Source organism: Balaenoptera acutorostrata, chromosome X (assembly GCF_949987535.1).
Source record: "Balaenoptera acutorostrata chromosome X, mBalAcu1.1, whole genome shotgun sequence".
NCBI classification, from domain to species: Eukaryota; Metazoa; Chordata; class Mammalia; order Artiodactyla; family Balaenopteridae; genus Balaenoptera; species Balaenoptera acutorostrata.
In genome coordinates this window covers 11,527,525-11,544,945 of record NC_080085.1, presented here as the reverse complement: position 1 = coordinate 11,544,945, position 17,421 = coordinate 11,527,525, and the positions used below count along the sequence as shown (strand labels likewise).

The 17,421-nt window shown below is 38.8% G+C and overlaps 1 long non-coding RNA gene across 2 annotated transcripts in view; it reads left to right on the top strand.

Moving 5' to 3' along the window:
* LOC103015032 (uncharacterized) overlaps positions 1-17,197 on the top strand; it is a 161,513-nt gene extending 144,316 nt beyond the window's left edge. For both annotated transcript variants that reach the window (XR_450976.2, XR_009006594.1), the window contains exons 5-6: positions 14,919-15,042; positions 16,282-17,197. This is a non-coding gene — a long non-coding RNA (uncharacterized LOC103015032). The remainder of the gene's footprint in view (positions 1-14,918; positions 15,043-16,281) is intronic.
* Positions 17,198-17,421: the final 224 nt, after the last annotated feature.

The window sequence follows — 17,421 nt, the reverse complement described above, 5'->3', positions numbered from 1 at the left end:
GAAATCAATGTCATCTCTAAAGGATATCACCAACTTGCCTATTAATTTTAGTGAATTTTCTCTTTTTCTCTTCCTTATAAGGCCAAATGAGAACTCTTCTCTATGCTGCATTAGAAAGAGACTCAAAGTGGAGAATATCAAGTCAATCTGCATAGACTATCACCCACACTTGAACAAGTAATGATAAAATGAACGTAACATTGATTTATCCTAATTCTTAGAAAAGACAAAATGGCCGCTGGTGTCAAATGAGAGGTAGAAAACATTATACCACACTACGTCCGTTAAATGCTAGAGCCCAACCAAAGTCATGTCCTCAGTATCTTAATATTGAAAGCAATCAACCATGCTCTTTATTCTTACCAAAGTTTAGTCTGAGGAATTTGGATAATTATAATGTATTCTCCACTGTTGATGTGGAGATTTTTAATTTACTGTATATTGACTCTGTAGGTTTCTCTCTGTCAGGAAGATTGCAGACTTGTAAAAATTAATGAGGTCATTTGTTTTTATGTATCCTGACAGAGAGAAACCTATAGAGTCAATATACAGTAAATTAAAAATCTTATATATTTTGTCTCCTGCTTTACAAGCAGCATTCCCACTCCCTAAAGAAAAATCTTGTCTCCATAAGGAATTCATTCATATTCCAATCTCTGCTCTTGACTGAAGGCACATTTGTCATTCTATATCATGAATAACCCCTGAAGTAAAGGGGTTAGTCCATCCTCAGTCCATCTTCAGCTCTTCTAGGATGCAGGAAAGCTTTCAAATGTTTGTAAAGTGTATCTTCACTGCGAATATTAAAAATCCACGTATACATTTTGTTAGCTTAGTTTTATTCTAAGTGGTCATGGGAAATTCTAAATGCATATTTGAAATTCATTATAAATGTTTTCAAGCAAAAAAATAATAATAACAATACTCCTGTATTTCTGTTCATCTAGGATACCATGAATTGTAAAAATTACCATTGGGTCAATAACAGCTTTTTCTTGAGAAAAATAGTGTAACACATTAATTGTATATAATTATTTCAAAACCATCAAAATATTAGGGGTTCATGTGCCTTTGTATTGAGGTAATGTCCCAATTCATCTGTTTTATAAATGTGAATTGTAAGGTTTTGCGTTTGCTGAAGGAAGAGAACACCTACCGATGTTTGAAAATATGAAGGATGAGGGTACCATACAAAAATTATGAAAACATGCATTTCATTGATCCAGGTGTCCATATACACTATAATGGGCCAAATGATGATCAGAGAGATATTCTTTAAGAATTATATATTTTAATATATATTTTATAATTATATATATACATATATATTTGTTTTTCCTTAGTTTTCACAACAATCTGTGCAATCTATGTTCGAGAATTGAGAATGGGTAGAGAAGTCGCTGTAAACTTAACCAAGAACAGTGTATGCAATTTCTTTGACTGACTACACAATCCATTTGGGTTTTATTTATCTTAAGGGTGTGGGAGTACAAATACTAACACACGTGAAGTTCCTGTTAGTGAATCAGACCAGACTTGATTTTACACTGAGGCTTATACGGCTACACTTGAATCGACAATCTAGGGTCAGCTGACTTGGTGAGGAAGTGGATTGGAGTAAAGATGATGAGGAGATATTGAGGGGTATTTCTGAATAGACTGGTGGCTGATACAATATCTACAGACCCATTGAATAGCTTAGAAACTTCATTTTTAAACTATTTATCATCATCCTTAAAGGAAACAATAAATAATTGCATTCTGAAGCATTGATAATAATCTCTTGCTTGGGTAAATGGAGCAAAGAGCTAGGTTGTCTCTGACTTGCTGTATTTGTTTTCCAATTATGCTGTAACAAATGACCACAAAGTTAGTGGCTTAAAACAACACAAATTTATTAGCTCACAGCCCTGGGGATCAGAAATATTAAATGGGCCGTTTGGCTAAAAAAGAGGTGTCAACAGAGCTGAATTTCTTCTGGAGTCTCTAGGGAAAACTGTTTTCCTTGCTTTTTCCAGTGTCTGGAGGTTACTTGTATTCCTTGGATGGCAGCCCCTTCCTCACTTCACTCCAGCCTCTCCTTCCATTGTCACATCTCTTTCTCCTTCTCTGCTTCTGTTGTCACATCTCCTTCCCTATCTCTGACTTTTCTGTCTCTCTCTTTCCCTTAAAAGAACCCTTATGATTACATTGGGCTCACCCAGATAATTCACGGTAATCTCCCCATCTCAAGGTACTTAATCACACCTGCAAAGTCCCTTTTGCCCTGTAATGTAACATTTTTATAGGTTCTAGAGATTAGGACATGGACGTCTTTGGGGGCCATTATTCTGTCTACCATACTTGCTTCCTGTCTTTCTTCTCCATTCCTTTTAAAATGGGAGCTCTCAAGTGATGTTCTCTGGTCCATCGGCAAATAGCAAGATTCTCTGAACTCCAGTGGATCTTCTGTCACACTACTATTTGTAGTGTGACAAAGTCTAGACCTCAAATTGTGGAAAAGTAGATCAGAACCACTTAGAACTTGTTAGAAATACAAATTCTCAGACACACATCTGAAACTCTGGAGATGTGGCCCAGCAAGGTGTGGTCCTCCAGGTGTTGCATGCTTAAGGTTGGGAACCACTGGTCTAGACTTAATATCTTATATGTATTATTTGCGTTAGCCTTCATTATTTTAAATCAGTGTTAGTCACATCTTTTTAGTTCGAGTGAGCTTTACCAGCTGTAGTAAAGATGCAAGTATTGGATAGGGTGAGTAGGCCTTGAGGTCTTTTGCTAGGTCAATGCAATCAAAAGACACCAAAATCTTATGGGAAAGCCATTTCATACTGGATCCAAATTCCCTTTTTTCTTTTAAATACATGATTATGTTTAATCTTTTCCAGTTTTACTGAGAAATAATTGACATACATCACTGTATAAGTTTAAGGCATACAGCATGATGGTTTGATTTACATATATTGTGAAATGATTACCACAATAGGTTCAGCTAACATCCATTTTCTCATATAGGTATAATAAAAAGAAAAGAACGAATAAAAGAAGAAAGGAAAAAAATGTTCTCTTTGTGATGAGAACTCTTAGGATTTACTCTCTTGCATATATAACATACAGCAGTGTTAGCTACAGTCATCAGGTTGTATACTACGTCCCTAGTACTTATTTATCTTATAACTGGAAGTTTGTACCTTTTGACTACCTTCCTCAAATTCCCCCCTCCCCCCAATTTCCTTTTAATGACTCTTTTTCTTTTTTTATTGAAGTATAGTTTATTTAAAATGTTATATTAGCTACAGGTATACAGCAAAGTGATTCAGTTTATATATACATAATATATATATTTATATATATTATATCAATTCTTTTTCAGATTCTTTTCCCATATAAGTTATTACAAAATATTGAGTATAGTTTCCTGTGCTATACAGGAGGTCCTTGTTGGTTATCTATTTTATATATAGTAGTGTGTATATGTTAATCCCAAATTCCTAATTTATCCCTCCCCCCAAACTTTCCCCTTTGGTAACCATAAGTTCGTTTTCTATGTCTGTCACTCTGTTTCTGTTTTGTAAGTAAGTTCATTTGTACCATTTTTTTAGATTCCACATATAAGTGATATCATATGATATTTGTCTGTCTCTGTCTGACTTACTTCACTTAGTATGATAATCTCTAGATCCATCCATGTTGCTACAAATGGCATTATTTCATTCTTTTTTGTGGCTGAGTAGTATTCCATTGTATGTATATGTGTGTATATATATATATATATATATATACACCACATCTTCTTTATCCATTCTTCTGTCAATGGACACTTAGGTTGCTTCCATGCCTTGGCTATTGTAAATAGTGCTACAATGAACATTAGGGTGCACGGTTTTTTTTCAAATTATGGTTTTCTCCAGATATATACCGAGGAGTGGGATTACAGGATCATATGGTAGCTCTATTCTTAGTTTTCTTAAGGAACCTCCACACTGTTCTCCATAGTGGCTGCACCAATTTACATTCCCACCAACAGTGTAGAAGGGTTCCCTTTTCTCCACACCCTCTCCAGCACTTATTGTTTGTAGACTTTTTGATGATGGCCATTCTGACCAGTGTGAGGTGATACCTTACTGTAGTTTTGATTTGCATTTCTCTAATAACTAGTGATGTTGAGCTAACGACTATCTTTCCACAAAGGTTTTCCTTGTTGAGCCCCAAGCACTCATAGGGCCTGTTAGGTATGTGATGAAATTAGACAGTGCCTATTATGTGTCAGGAATTCCATAAAATGTTTCTCATTTAGTATCTCATTATATTCCTCATCTCAATTTTATAAAGTAGATAAGATGAATTTTAATTTTAAATATGAAGAAACTGAAGCTTAGAAAGATATGTTTCCCATCAGTTTGTTTATTCACAGTATACCGAGCCAAACATAGCATGAATATTTCTGAATGAAACAAAAGAAGAAAGAGGGAGAAAAGGAGGCCCCTAAGGTCACAGAAGTACTAAGTGGAAGAGACAAGATACAAAGCCATATCCATCTGATTTCAAACCCAACTTCATTCCATTCTGCAACGTTGCCTCCAGTCTGTGTGCACCTGTGTGTAAGTGTGTGTACACCCATATATAACTATATGTATATCATGCCCTATACTGTTAACAGATGATTACTATAAATAATGGCTAACATAAGCTAGTAATCATGAATTGTAACTGGTTATTATCAGTTTTTAGTTTGGGTCATGACAATATACCTGTATCCATTGAGTTACCAGGGAATCTTTTCAAACACATAGACAGATAGAAACCCAATACAATAAAAAATAAAATATCAATTATGGATCAGTAGTTATAAGTTCATCTTTATGTTTTCTGTTTATTTTGTATGTGACACATAGGCTGAATGTGTCAAGGAGGAATATCTATGGTGACTTTTCCTTTTCCCATAAAAATGTATGCAAATCATTTATTCATTAGCCATACTCTTATTTACTTTTGTCAAAACACATATATTTCATAAGATAAAGTTACTTATCTTTAAAAAATATTGTTGACACTTTTAGAAAAGCTGATTCCACTCTAAGATTTTTATCACAAGTAAATTACATGGAATTTTCCACGGAATTTGTGTACATGGTGGTAACAGTTATTTATCCATTATGATTTATACAGTAGACTTTCATGCCTCCATTGCAGGGATTCATAACCTGGAGTCCAGGGACTAGGTGATCCCTGCACAAATTCAAGGCATCCTTGACTGTGATACCACCAAATTCTATGCATTTTATTTTAGGCATTTAAAAACATTGATTCTGAGAAGGGGGACATGGATTTCACCAGACTGCTAAAGAAGTCCATGATACAAGGAAAAAAACCCTGATTTAATGAGACTCTATTTTATTCTAGACAGTGTGAAATCAATGTTGCATGCATATTTAACTGTATTCAATTATTTAATTCAATTTAATAAATGATGAAATCAACAAAGAGTTAATGAACATAACCCTTATTCAAAGCATTGTTCTAGGTGACCAAGACCATTTTATTCTTTTTTTTTTTAAACATCTTTATTGAAGTATAATTGCTTTACAATGGTGTGTTAGTTTCTGCTTTATAACAAAGTGAATCAGTTATACATATACATATGTTCCCATATCTCTTCCCTCTTGCATCTCCCTCCCTCCCACCCTCCCTATCCCACCCCTCTAGGTGGTCACAAAGCACCAAGCTGATCTCCCTGTGCTATGCGGCTGCTTCCCACTAGCTATCTATTTTACATTTGGTAGTGTATATATGTCCATGACACTCTCTCACCCTGTCACATCTCACCCCTCCCCCTCCCCATATCCTCAAGTCCATTCTCTAGTAGGTCTGTGTCTTTATTCCCGTCTTGCCACTAGGTTCTTCATGACCTTTTTTTTTCCCCTTAGATTCCATATATATGTGTTAGCATACTGTATTTGTTTTTCTCTTTCTGACTTACTTCACTCTGTATGACAGACTCTAACTCCATCCACCTCATTACAAATACCTCCATTTCATTTCTTTTTATGGCTGAGTAATATTCCATTGTATATATGTGCCACATCTTCTTTATCCATTCATCCGATGATGGACACTTTGGTTGCTTCCATGTCCTGGCTATTGTAAATAGAGCTGCAATGAACATTTTGGTACATGACTCTTTTTGAATTATGGTTTTCTCAGAGTATATGCCCAGTAGTGGGATCGCTGGGTCGTATGGTAGTTCTATTTTTAGTTTTTTAAGGAACCTCCATACTGTTCTCCATAGTGGCTGTATCAATTTACATTCCCACCAACAGTGCAAGAGGGTTCCCTTTTCTCCACACCCTCTCCAGCATTTATTGTTTCTAGATTTTTTGATGATGGCCATTCTGACCAGTGTGAGATGATACCTCATTGTAGTTTTGATTTGCATTTCTCTAATGATTAATGATGTTGAGCATTCTTTCATGTGTCTGTTGGCCATCTGTATATCTTCTTTGGAGAAATGTCTGTTTAGGTCTTCTGCCCATTTTTGGATTGGGTTGTTTGTTTTTTTGTTATTGAGCTGCATGAGCTGCTTGTAAATCTTGGAGATTAATCCTTTGTCAGTTGCTTAATTTGCAAATATTTTCTCCCATTCTGAGCGTTGTCTTTTGGTCTTGTTTATGGTTTCCTTTGCTGTGCAAAAGCTTTTAAGTTTCATTAGGTCCCATTTGTTTATTTGTGTTTTTATTTCCATTTCTCTAGGAGCTGGGTCAAAAAGGATCTTGCTGCGATTTATGTCATAGAGTGTTCTGCCTATGTTTTCCTCTAAGAGTTTGATAGTGTCTGGCTTAACATTTAGGTCTTTAATCCATTTTGAGTTTATTTTTGTGTATGGTGTCAGGGAGTGTTCTAGTTTCATACTTTTACATGTACCTGTCCAATTTTCCCAGCACCACTTATTGAAGAGACTGTCTTTTCTCCACTGTATATGCTTGCCTCCTTTATCAAAGATAAGGTGACCATATGTGCGTGGGTTTATCTCTGGGCTTTCTATCCTGTTCCATTGATCTATATTTCTGTTTTTGTGCCAGTACCAAACTGTCTTGATTACTGTAGCTTTGTAATATAGTCTGAAGTCAGGGAGCCTGATTCCTCCAGCTCCATTTTTCGTTCTCAAGATTGCTTTGGCTATTCGGGGTCTTTTGTGTCTCCATACAAATTGTGAAATTTTTTGTTCTAGTTCTGTGAAAAATGCCTGTGGTAGTTTGATAGGGATTGCATTGAATCTGTAGATTGCTTTGGGTAGTAGAGTCATTTTCACAATGTTGATTCTTCCAATCCAAGAACATGGTATATCTCTCCATCTATTTGTATCATCTTTAATTTCTTTCATCAGTGTCCTATAATTTTCTGCATACAGGTCTTTTGTCTCCTTAGGTAGGTTTATTCCTAGATATTTTATTCTTTTTGTTGCAATGGTAAATGGGAGTGTTTTCTTAATTTCACTTTCAGATTTTTCATCATTAGTATATAGGAATGCTAGAGATTTCTGTGCATTAATTTTGTATCCTGCTACTTTACCAAATTCATTGATTAGCTCTAGTGGTTTTCTAGTGGCAGTTTTAGGATTCTCTATGTATAGTATCATGTCATCTGCAAACAGTGACAGCTTTACTTCTTCTTTTCCGATTTGGATTCCTTTTATTTCTTTTTCTTCTCTGATTGCTGTGGCTAACACTTCCAAAACTATGTTGAATAATAGTGGTGAGAGTGGGCAACCTTGTCTTGTTCCTGATCTTAGTGGAAATGGTTTCAGTTTTTCACCATTGAGGACAATGTTGGCTGTGGGTTTGTCATATATGGCCTTTATTATGTTGAGGAAAGTTCCCTCTATGCCTACTTTCTGCAGGGCTTTTATCATAAATGGGTGTTGAATTTTGTCGAAAGCTTTCTCTGCATCTATTGAGATGATCATATGTTTTTTCTCCTTCAGTTTGTTAATATGATGTATCACGTTGATTGATTTGCGTATATTGAAGAATCCTTGCATTCCTGGAATAAACCCCACTTGATCATGGTGTATAATCCTTTTAATGTGCTGTTGGATTCTGTTTGCTAGAATTTTGTTGAGGATTTTTGCATCTATGTTCCTCAGTGATATTGGCCTGTAGTTTTCTTTCTTTGTGACATCTTTGTCTGGTTTTGGTATCAGGGTGATGGTGGCCTCGTAGAATGAGTTGGGGAGTGTTCCTCCCTCTGCAATATTTTGGAAGAGTTTGAGAAGGATAGCTGTTAGCTCTTCTCTAAATGTTTGATAGAATTCGCCTGTGAAGCCATCTGGTCCTGGGCTTTTGTTTGTTGGAAGATTTTTAATCACAGTTTCAATTTCAGTGCTTGTGACTGGTCTGTTCATATTTTCTATTTCTTCCTGGTTCAGTCTCGGCACGTTGTGCATTTCTAAGAATCTGTCCATTTCTTCCAAGTTGTCCATTTTATTGGCATAGAGTTGCTTGTAGTAATCTCTCATGATCGTTTGTATTTCTGCAGTGTCAGTGGTTACTTCTCCTTTTTCATTTCTAATTCTATTGATTTGAGTCTTCTCCCTTTTTCTCTTGATGAGTCTGGCTAATGGTTTGTCAATTTTGTTTATCTTCTCGAAGAACCAGCTTTTAGTTTCATTGATTTTTGCTATTGTTTCTTTCATTTCTTTTTCATTTATTTCTGATCTGATCTTTATGATTTCTTTCCTTCTGCTAGCTTTGGGGTTTTTTTGTTCTTCTTTCTCTAATTGCTTTAGGTGCAAGGTTAGGTTGTTTATTCGAGATGTTTCCTGTTTCTTGAGGTAGGCTTGTATTGCTATAAACTTCCCTCTTAGCACTGCTTTTGCTGCATCCCATAGGTTTTGGGTCGTCGTGTCTCCATTGTCATTTGTTTCTAGGTATTTTTTGATTTCCCCTTTGATTTCTTCAATGATCACTTCGTTATTAAGTAGTGTATTGTGTAGCCTCCATGTGTTTGTATTGTTTACAGATCTTTTCCTGTAATTGATATCTAGTCTCATAGCATTGTGGTCGGAAAAGATACTTGATACGATTTCAATTTTCTTAAATTTACCAAGGCTTGGTTTGTGACCCAAGATATGATCTATCCTGGAGAATGTTCCATGAGCACTTGAGACAAATGTGTATTCTGTTGTTTTTGGGTGGAATGTCCTATAAATATCAATTAAGTCCATCTTGTTTAATGTATCATTTAAAGCTTGTGTTTCCTTATTTATTTTCATTTTGGATGATCTGTCCATTGGTGAAAGTGGGGTGTTAAAGTCCCCTACTATGATTGTGTTGCTGTCGATTTCCCCTTTTATGGCTGTTAGTATTTGCCTTATGCATTGAGGTGCTCCTATGTTGGGTGCATAAATATTTACAATTGTTATACCTTCCTCTTGGATCGATCCCTTGATCATTATATAGTGTCCTTCTTTGTCTCTTGTAATAGTCTTTATTTTAAAGTCTATTTTGTCTGATATGAGAATTGCTACTCCAGCTTTCTTTTGATTTCCATTGGCATGGAATATCTTTTTCCATCCCCTCACTTTCAGTCTGTATGTGTCTCTAGGTCTGAAGTGGGTCTCTTGTAGATAGCATATATATGGGTCTTGTTTTTGTATCCATTCAGCCAGTCTGTGTCTTTTGGTGGGAGCATTTAATCCATTTACATTTAAGGTAATTATCGATATGTATGTTCCTATTCCCATTTTCTTAAATGTTTTGGGTTTGTTATTGTAGGTGTTTTCCTCCTCTTGTGTTTCTTGCCTAGAGAAGTTCCTTTAGCATTTGTTGTAAAGCTGGTTTGGTGGTGCTGAACTCTCTCAGCTTTTGCTTGTCTCTAAAGGTTTTAATTTCTCCATCAAATCTGAATGAGATTCTTGCTGGGTAGATTAATCTTGGTTGTAGGTTTTTCTCCTTCATCACTTTAAGTATATCCTGCCACTCCCTTCTGGCTTGCAGAGTTTCTGCTGAAAGATCAGCTGTTAACCTTATGGGGTTTCCCTTGTGTGTTATTTGTTGTTTTTCCCTTGCTGCTTTTAATATGTTTTCTTTATATTTAATTTTTGACAGTTTGATTAATATGTGTCTTGGCATGTTTCTCCTTGGATTTATCCTGTATGGGACTCTCTGTGCTTCCAGGACTTGATTAACTATTTCCTTTCCCATATTAGGGAAGTTTTCAACTATAATCTCTTCAAATATTTTCTCAGTCCCTTTCTTTTTCTCTTCTTCTTCAGGGACCCCTATAATTCGAATGTTGGTGCGTTTAATGTTGTCCCAGAGGTCTCTGAGACTGTCCTCAGTTCTTTTCATTCTTTTTTCTTTATCCTGCTCTGCAGTAGTTATTTCCACCATTTTATCTTCCAGGTCACTTATCCGTTCTTCTGCCTCAGTTATTCTGCTATTGATCCCATCTAGAGTATTTTTAATTTCATTTATTGTGTTTTTCATCGTTGCTTGGTTCCTCTTTAGTTCTTCTACGTCCTTGTTAAATGTTTCTTGCATTTTGTCTATTCTATTTCCAAGATTTTGGATCGTCCTTACTATCATTATTCTGAATTCTTTTTCAGGTAGACTACCTATTTCCTCTTCATTTGTTAGGTCTGGTGTGTTTTGACCCTGCTCCTTCATCTGCTGTGTGTTTTTCTGTCGTCTCATTTTGCTTATCTTACTGTGTTTGGGGTCTCCTTTTCACTGGCTGCAGGTTCATAGTTCCCGTTGTTTTTGGTATCTGTCCCCAGTGGCTAAGGTTGGTTCAGTGGGTTGTGTAGGCTTCCTGGTGGAGGGGACTAGTGCCTGTGTTCTGGTGGATGAGGTTCTATCTTGTCTTTCTGGTGGGCACATCCACGTCTGGTGGTGTGTTTTGGGGTGTACGTGGCCTTATTATGATTTTAGGCAGCCTCTCTGCTAATGGATGGGGCTGTGTTCCTGTCTTGCTAGTTGTTTGGCATAGGGTGTCCAGCACTGTAGCTTGCTGGTCGTTGAGTGAAGCTGGGTCTTGATGTTGAGATGGAGATCTCTGAGAGATTTTCGCCGTTTGGTATTACATGGAGCTGGGAGGTCTCTTGTGGACCAGTGTCCTGAAGTTGGCTCTCCCACCTCAGAGGCACAGCCCTGATGCCTGGCTGGAGCACCAAGAGCCTTTCATCCACACAGCTCAGAATAAAAGGGAGAAAAATTAGAAAGAAAGAAAGAAAGAGGATAAAATAAAATAAAGCTATTATAATAAAAAATAAGAAAAAAATTATTAAGAATAAATTTATTAAGAAAAAAATTTTTAATTTTTTAAAATAAAAAATATGAAAATACTTATTAAAAATTTTTTTTAATTTCTAAAAATAGAAAATAAGGAAAAAATTATTAAGAAAACATTTATTAGGAAAAAAATTTTTTAAGTTAAAAAAAAAAAAAAAATGGACGGACCTAACCCTAGGACTAATGGTGAAAGCAAAGCTATACAGACAAAATCTCACCCAGAAGCATACACATATACACTCACAAAAAAAGGAAAAGGGGTAAAATTAATATATCCTGCTCCCAAAGTCCACTTCCTGAATTTGGGCTGATTCGTTGTCTATTCAGGTATTCAACAGATGCAGGCACATCAAGTTGTTTGTGGAGCTTTAATCCGCTGCTTCTGAGGCTGCTGGGAGAGATTTCCCTTTCTCTTCTTTGTTCGTACGGCTCCCGGTGTTCAGCTTTGGATGTGGACCCACCTCTGCATGTAGGTCGCCTGCGGGCATCTGTTCTTCGCTCACACAGGACGGGGTTAAAGGAGCAGCTGCTTCGGGGGCTCTGGCTCACTCAGGCCGGGTGGAGGGAGGGGTACGGATGCGGGGCGAGCCTGCGGCGGCAGAGGCCGGCGTGACGTTGCACCAGCCCAAGGCGCGCCGTGCGTTCTCCCGGGGAAGTTGTCCCCGGATCACGGGACCCTGGCAGTGGTGGGCTGCACCGGCTCCCGGGAGGGGCAGTGTGGAGAGTGACCTGTGCTCGCACACAGGCTTCTTGGTGGCGGCAGCAGCAGCCTTAGCGTCTCCTGCCCGTCTCTGGGGTCCGCGCTGATAGCCGCGGCTCGTGCCCGCCTCTGGGGTCCGCGCTGATAGCCGCGGCTCGCGCCCGTCTCTGGAGCTCGTTTAGGCGGCACTCTGAATCCCCTCTCCTTGCGCGCCACGAAACAAAGAGGCAAGAAAAAGTCTCTTGCCTCTTCGGCAGCTGCAGACTTTTTCCTGGACTCCCTCCCGGCTAGCACCAAAGCCTGAGCCTCAGCTCCCAGCCCCGCCCGCCCTGGCGGGGGAGCAGACAAGCCTCTCGAGCTGGTGAGTGCTGCTCGGCGCCGAGCCTCTGTGCGGGAGTCTCTCCGCTTTGCCCTCCGCACCCCTGTGGCTGCGCTCTCCTCCGTGGCTCCAAAGCTCCCCCCTCTGCCACCCGCAGTCTCCGCCCGCGAAGAGGCTCCTAGTGTGTGGAAATCTTCCCTCCTTCACGGCTCCCTCCCACTGGTGCAGGTCTCATCCCTATTCTTTTGTCTCTGTTGTTTCTTTTTCTTTTGCCCTACCCAAGTACGTGGGGATTTTCTTGCCTTTTGGGAGGTCTGACGTCTTCTGCCAGCGTTCAGTGGGTGTTCTGTAGGATCAGTTCCACGTGTAGATGTATTTCTACTGTATCTGTGGGAAGGAAGGTGATCTCCGCATCTTACTCTTCCGCCATCTTGCCCAGACCCTCCATTTTATTCTTGATTACAAGAAGTCTGCTATTTTTTCTCTCAAGAGGTTGAAACTTTATTCACAAAAATAATATTAAAAAATTAAAATTTATTAATCCATCTGCTATATTAAATGGCTAAAAATAAGGTTTTAAGAAAGATCTTAATACCAATGATCTTATACAGATTCCCTCACTTTGTTTAAAGCACAATATTTTTTTACCGGAATGAAAGAAATGATTGGCTGGGGGCCAGATTTATGCATTTATATTTCTGATGGAAAATTCATTAACACTAACCATTCTCTAATAGAACTGCACCTGCAGCTTTTTCCTGTAAGTGTTTAGCAGGGTTGCGCAACTAGGCAATTTTGATTATGTTTGACACTTCAGGCATTAGTCTTGCTTAGAGCATTGCTTAAAATTCATAACCAGTAGTTGTGGTGAGATGCTACAGAATATGATGGATGTGTGAATTTGGAAACTCAATTTTTATGAGTGAGTAAATACTCTAACATGAGCTTCAACATTTAATATCATTTCACTGTAATTATGGTCTTGTTATAAACCATAAATTTCCAATTGATGAATGTAATAAAGGCATATATATATACATATATATGCACATATATATATAATTTATTCTCTTATTCATTCAATATGTCAGTCAAATATCATATATTTACTATAATATTTGAATAAATATACTCGTTCAAGTATTTACTAAATAACTATATTGAATATCAACTCTACTGCTAAGTGCTATGGAAGATATACAATAACTACTAGGGAAACTCTGAACTTTTCAATGAACTTAATATCCACAGAGCCAGACACAAAATCAAACACAGTCCAAGTGCCAAGATGATTAGTTCAGGCCACAGAAGTTTCTTTAGAAGCTCAAAGAATTCAAAGTTCACTGTGAATTGGGAAGCCCGGGGAGAGGTTTGATTGTTATGTGTTATTTTTCTTTTTCACATCTATGATCAGAAATGTAATAGCAGTCAAGATGAATAAGATGATAGGAAAGGTATAAATGGGTTAAAGGAGAGCATTTTTAAAATTTGGTTCCCAGTATCAACAAGTTTCACTATGACTTCCTTACAGATGCCAAGGCCATGATTCTGAAATTCAGTGGCAAAGGAACTTCAAGTCTATTGTGAATCTTCCATTTATAAAGCACATTTATATAGTAGGAAAACAGTTTTATGAATACTTTAAAAGGAATGTAAAGAACTATGTAAAAATGATTAATTACTAAAGAAATATAAAGTGTTATAACAATAATGATTATTAAAGACAAAAATATAATCATGCAAGTGCCCAGACTCAGAGGATCATGCACAACCTGAGTCTAGGCGCACAGGCTTCAGTAGCTGTGGCACACAAGCTCAGTAGTTGTGGCTCACGCGCTCTAGAGCGCAGGCTCAGTAGTTGTGGCGCACGGGCTTAGTTGCTCTGCGGCATGTGGGATCTTCCTAGACCAGGGCTCAAACCCGTGTCCCCTGTACTGGCAGGAGGATTCCTAACCACTGTGCCACCAGGGAAGCCCAAGGATAACCAGTTTTGACCAGCATTGAGGATAGCATAAAGATAAGCATTACATTGACCAGCATTAAGGGTAACTACTATTGACCAGTGTATTCAGAATAAGCATTATGTTAACCAGCATTAGGACAACCATTATGAACCAGGATTAATGATAACCACTAAGGACAAACATTACCTTGATCAGCATTAAGGATAACAGCTTAGGATAACCATGCAGGATCTATCCTTCAGGCCGGGGAACTCAGATCTTGGATTTGTGGTCTCCATGTAGCCCATCCTGACCAGTCAACCTCCCCATCTTTGCTGTATTTTGAACTACAGATTGTCCTGGCCCATGCTCACCACCCCGGAGACATGAGACAACTCTCTTTTGTATTTCTGTAGTGTCATGAGTTCAGTTCCACCACAATGACTTGAAATAATCTATGTACCTTGCTGAGAGCGGGAACTCTGACTTACCTTGGAATCCCTAGCATGTATCATGGGGTCTGGCATATGGCATGTGCTCACGAAATGTCTGTGGAATTGATCAGAATTAGTGCTGCACCTTAAATGAGCCCTAAGATCCTGGAGCACCTCCTAGCAGCCAACTTTCAAACTACTCCATCTTCCCTAAACTTATTCCTTCAACAGGTGAAGCTCCTCTGCGCTGCATGCAGTGTATCCGAATGCCCGGGCTGATGAACTCTTTGCACTTCATTCCCTTGATTCCATGTTTGACAGACGTAAACACAGCGGTGCCTCTGGCAACATGAAGGTATGAACTACTCATTGAACTAAGCCTCTGCAGAAGCACCCATCCTACTGTGAAATACAATCCTGGAAACTTGTTCATCATAAATACCAATGATTCACCACCTTTCCGAGTCAGATAAGATTTCCTTACAAATTATATTACAGCAAAACCCTGGAGATAGATGCACCATGGAGGATCAAGAGTCTTTTCAGACACAGTATTTTCTGGTTTGTGCTCTCTCCCCATCTCTGCATATCTCTCTCTCTCTCCCTCCCCTTCCCCCTCCCCCTGCCTCTTTCCTCTTTCTGCAACTCTGTCTCTCTGTCTCTCTCTTTCTCTGTGCATGTGTCTCTCTTTCTCCCCACTGCCACCCCACGTTCTGCCTCTGTCTCCCTCTCCCTCTGTGTGTGTGTCTCTCTCCACAGCCCCCTCTCCTCAATGCCTCATTAACTGGGTAACTGTGTGAATACCGCTTTAAGGATGTATTATATCCTTCATCTCTACCTAGATAATAGAGTAAAAACCAGGGAAATTGCTCTGGACAGAACAAAACTCATTTATCACCAATAAACAGCAGCTGCTGGTGCTTGATAACAGCGCTGTCCCTAAGCACACTGAAATATTCATGCAAGGCGGGGCTAATATCAGAGCACGTTACACTAAAAACGCTTGATAAACAGAAGTGGGGATATAGGTTGAAAGGGACGTTAAATGAGCAAAGATGGAATCTCTTAAAACTGGAGAAGTAAAAGTAGGTATCTCACCTCCGAGATTCTAGTAGTGGGGCTCTCCTTGGATTAGACAGATATTAAGCACCTGTAGCCACACAAAGAAAAATCAGGCTAAGAGAGAAATTTAGACGGTCTAAATGGTCCACTTCCCCTCCAGCCATATTTCGTACATTTGAAATCCCTTTTGTATTTAACAGGGAAGTCCATGCATAAGAATCCAATAGAATAAATTAATGAACGTTGAATTCATGTTCATGTAATATCTACTCTATATTACTATGAATTCATGTTTATATCTATCCCAATAGGGTGTCCTTTTGAGAATTTTTTTTCCAAAACAATCTACAACCTCTTCTTTCATTTTTATTTTTGTGGCCAGAAACTGGCCCCTGCAGCCCCCAGCCATAGCAAGAATGTAATCTGAAATAGGATGCCTATGTAGAGTACTGATCAGTCCTTCAGGCAGTGAATACGTAACTCTGGCCATGACAACTCCGTCCTCTAACCAAATGCTCTTTTGTCTTCCCAGCATATTTACTTTCGTCCAGTAACATCACAGCCCTTCTTCTCTTGGAAACTGCTTCGTCCTTTCCTTCAAATGTAGCTCTTGCAGGGCCACCATGTTTTTATATCACCCTGTTCCCAAAGCTAGAGTTGAATGGTACAAAAGCGGCCACTGGACCCAAACCAGGACAATGCAAGCTCTTCCTCTTGCCTTTTCTAGTTGGCACTGAGTACAAAGCTCCCAATCAGGTAGTGAAAACTACAGAATATGATACTTAAGAGCAATTAGTAGCCGTTTTTCCTGACTCATGGAGGAAACAAACAAAGCCAACAGGCAGAGATAAAAGACGAAAAATAATTTTAATAGCGTTTGTAGTGGACTTTGTCAGCGTCCCACCCATATCCCTCTGAGACCTCCTTTAACCATTTCTGTGCACCTCTTCCCCAGCTTGTGTGCATTTGCTTCTAATAGCCTACATCTGTGACGCTATTAGGACAACAGCTTTTGCATTACCGGAGCATCTCTGTGTTTTGGCATTTAATGGTCCACACCTGTGACTCTTTTACGACGCCATCTTTTTGGCTAATGGAGCTTCTTTGCCCTGACACGTGAAGCCAGAAGTGCCTGGGTTTACATTTCCCCCAGGGTAGGGTTGGAAGTTTAATCAATAGCTGACTGGTGCAGTCGTATGAAGACCAAGCTCCCTTGCCACCAGTTGGCGCGAACTCTGAGTTACAATTTACGCTTTGGAGCTCCCCCGCGGGATCAGGCTGAAGCTGGGACTTGGCTTGGAATAGCATACTTGTTTGGCTTCTTCCCCTTTCCCGTCCTGCTTCTCACACTACCTCCCTGGTTTCTCCAAAGAACACGAAAAGCAGAAACTAAGACAGCATTCAGGTGAGTCACTGGTCCCTCTGGGACTGTTCAATATATCTCTGAAGTTCGGTTACTAAGATGCCCAGTACCCTTTCAATCCTGTTTCCTCTTCCTAAACTGGTTCAAATAGAGGTTCTGTCATTTGCAATCAAAAGAGACCTGATTAATTCAACAACTGAGATACCTAGTTCATGGGATATGGTGTGATCCAAATGATTATTTCATAGAATATGTTATCAATAATATGAACAGTTTATGTGCTTGACTAAACAGATGGTTTGGCAGGTC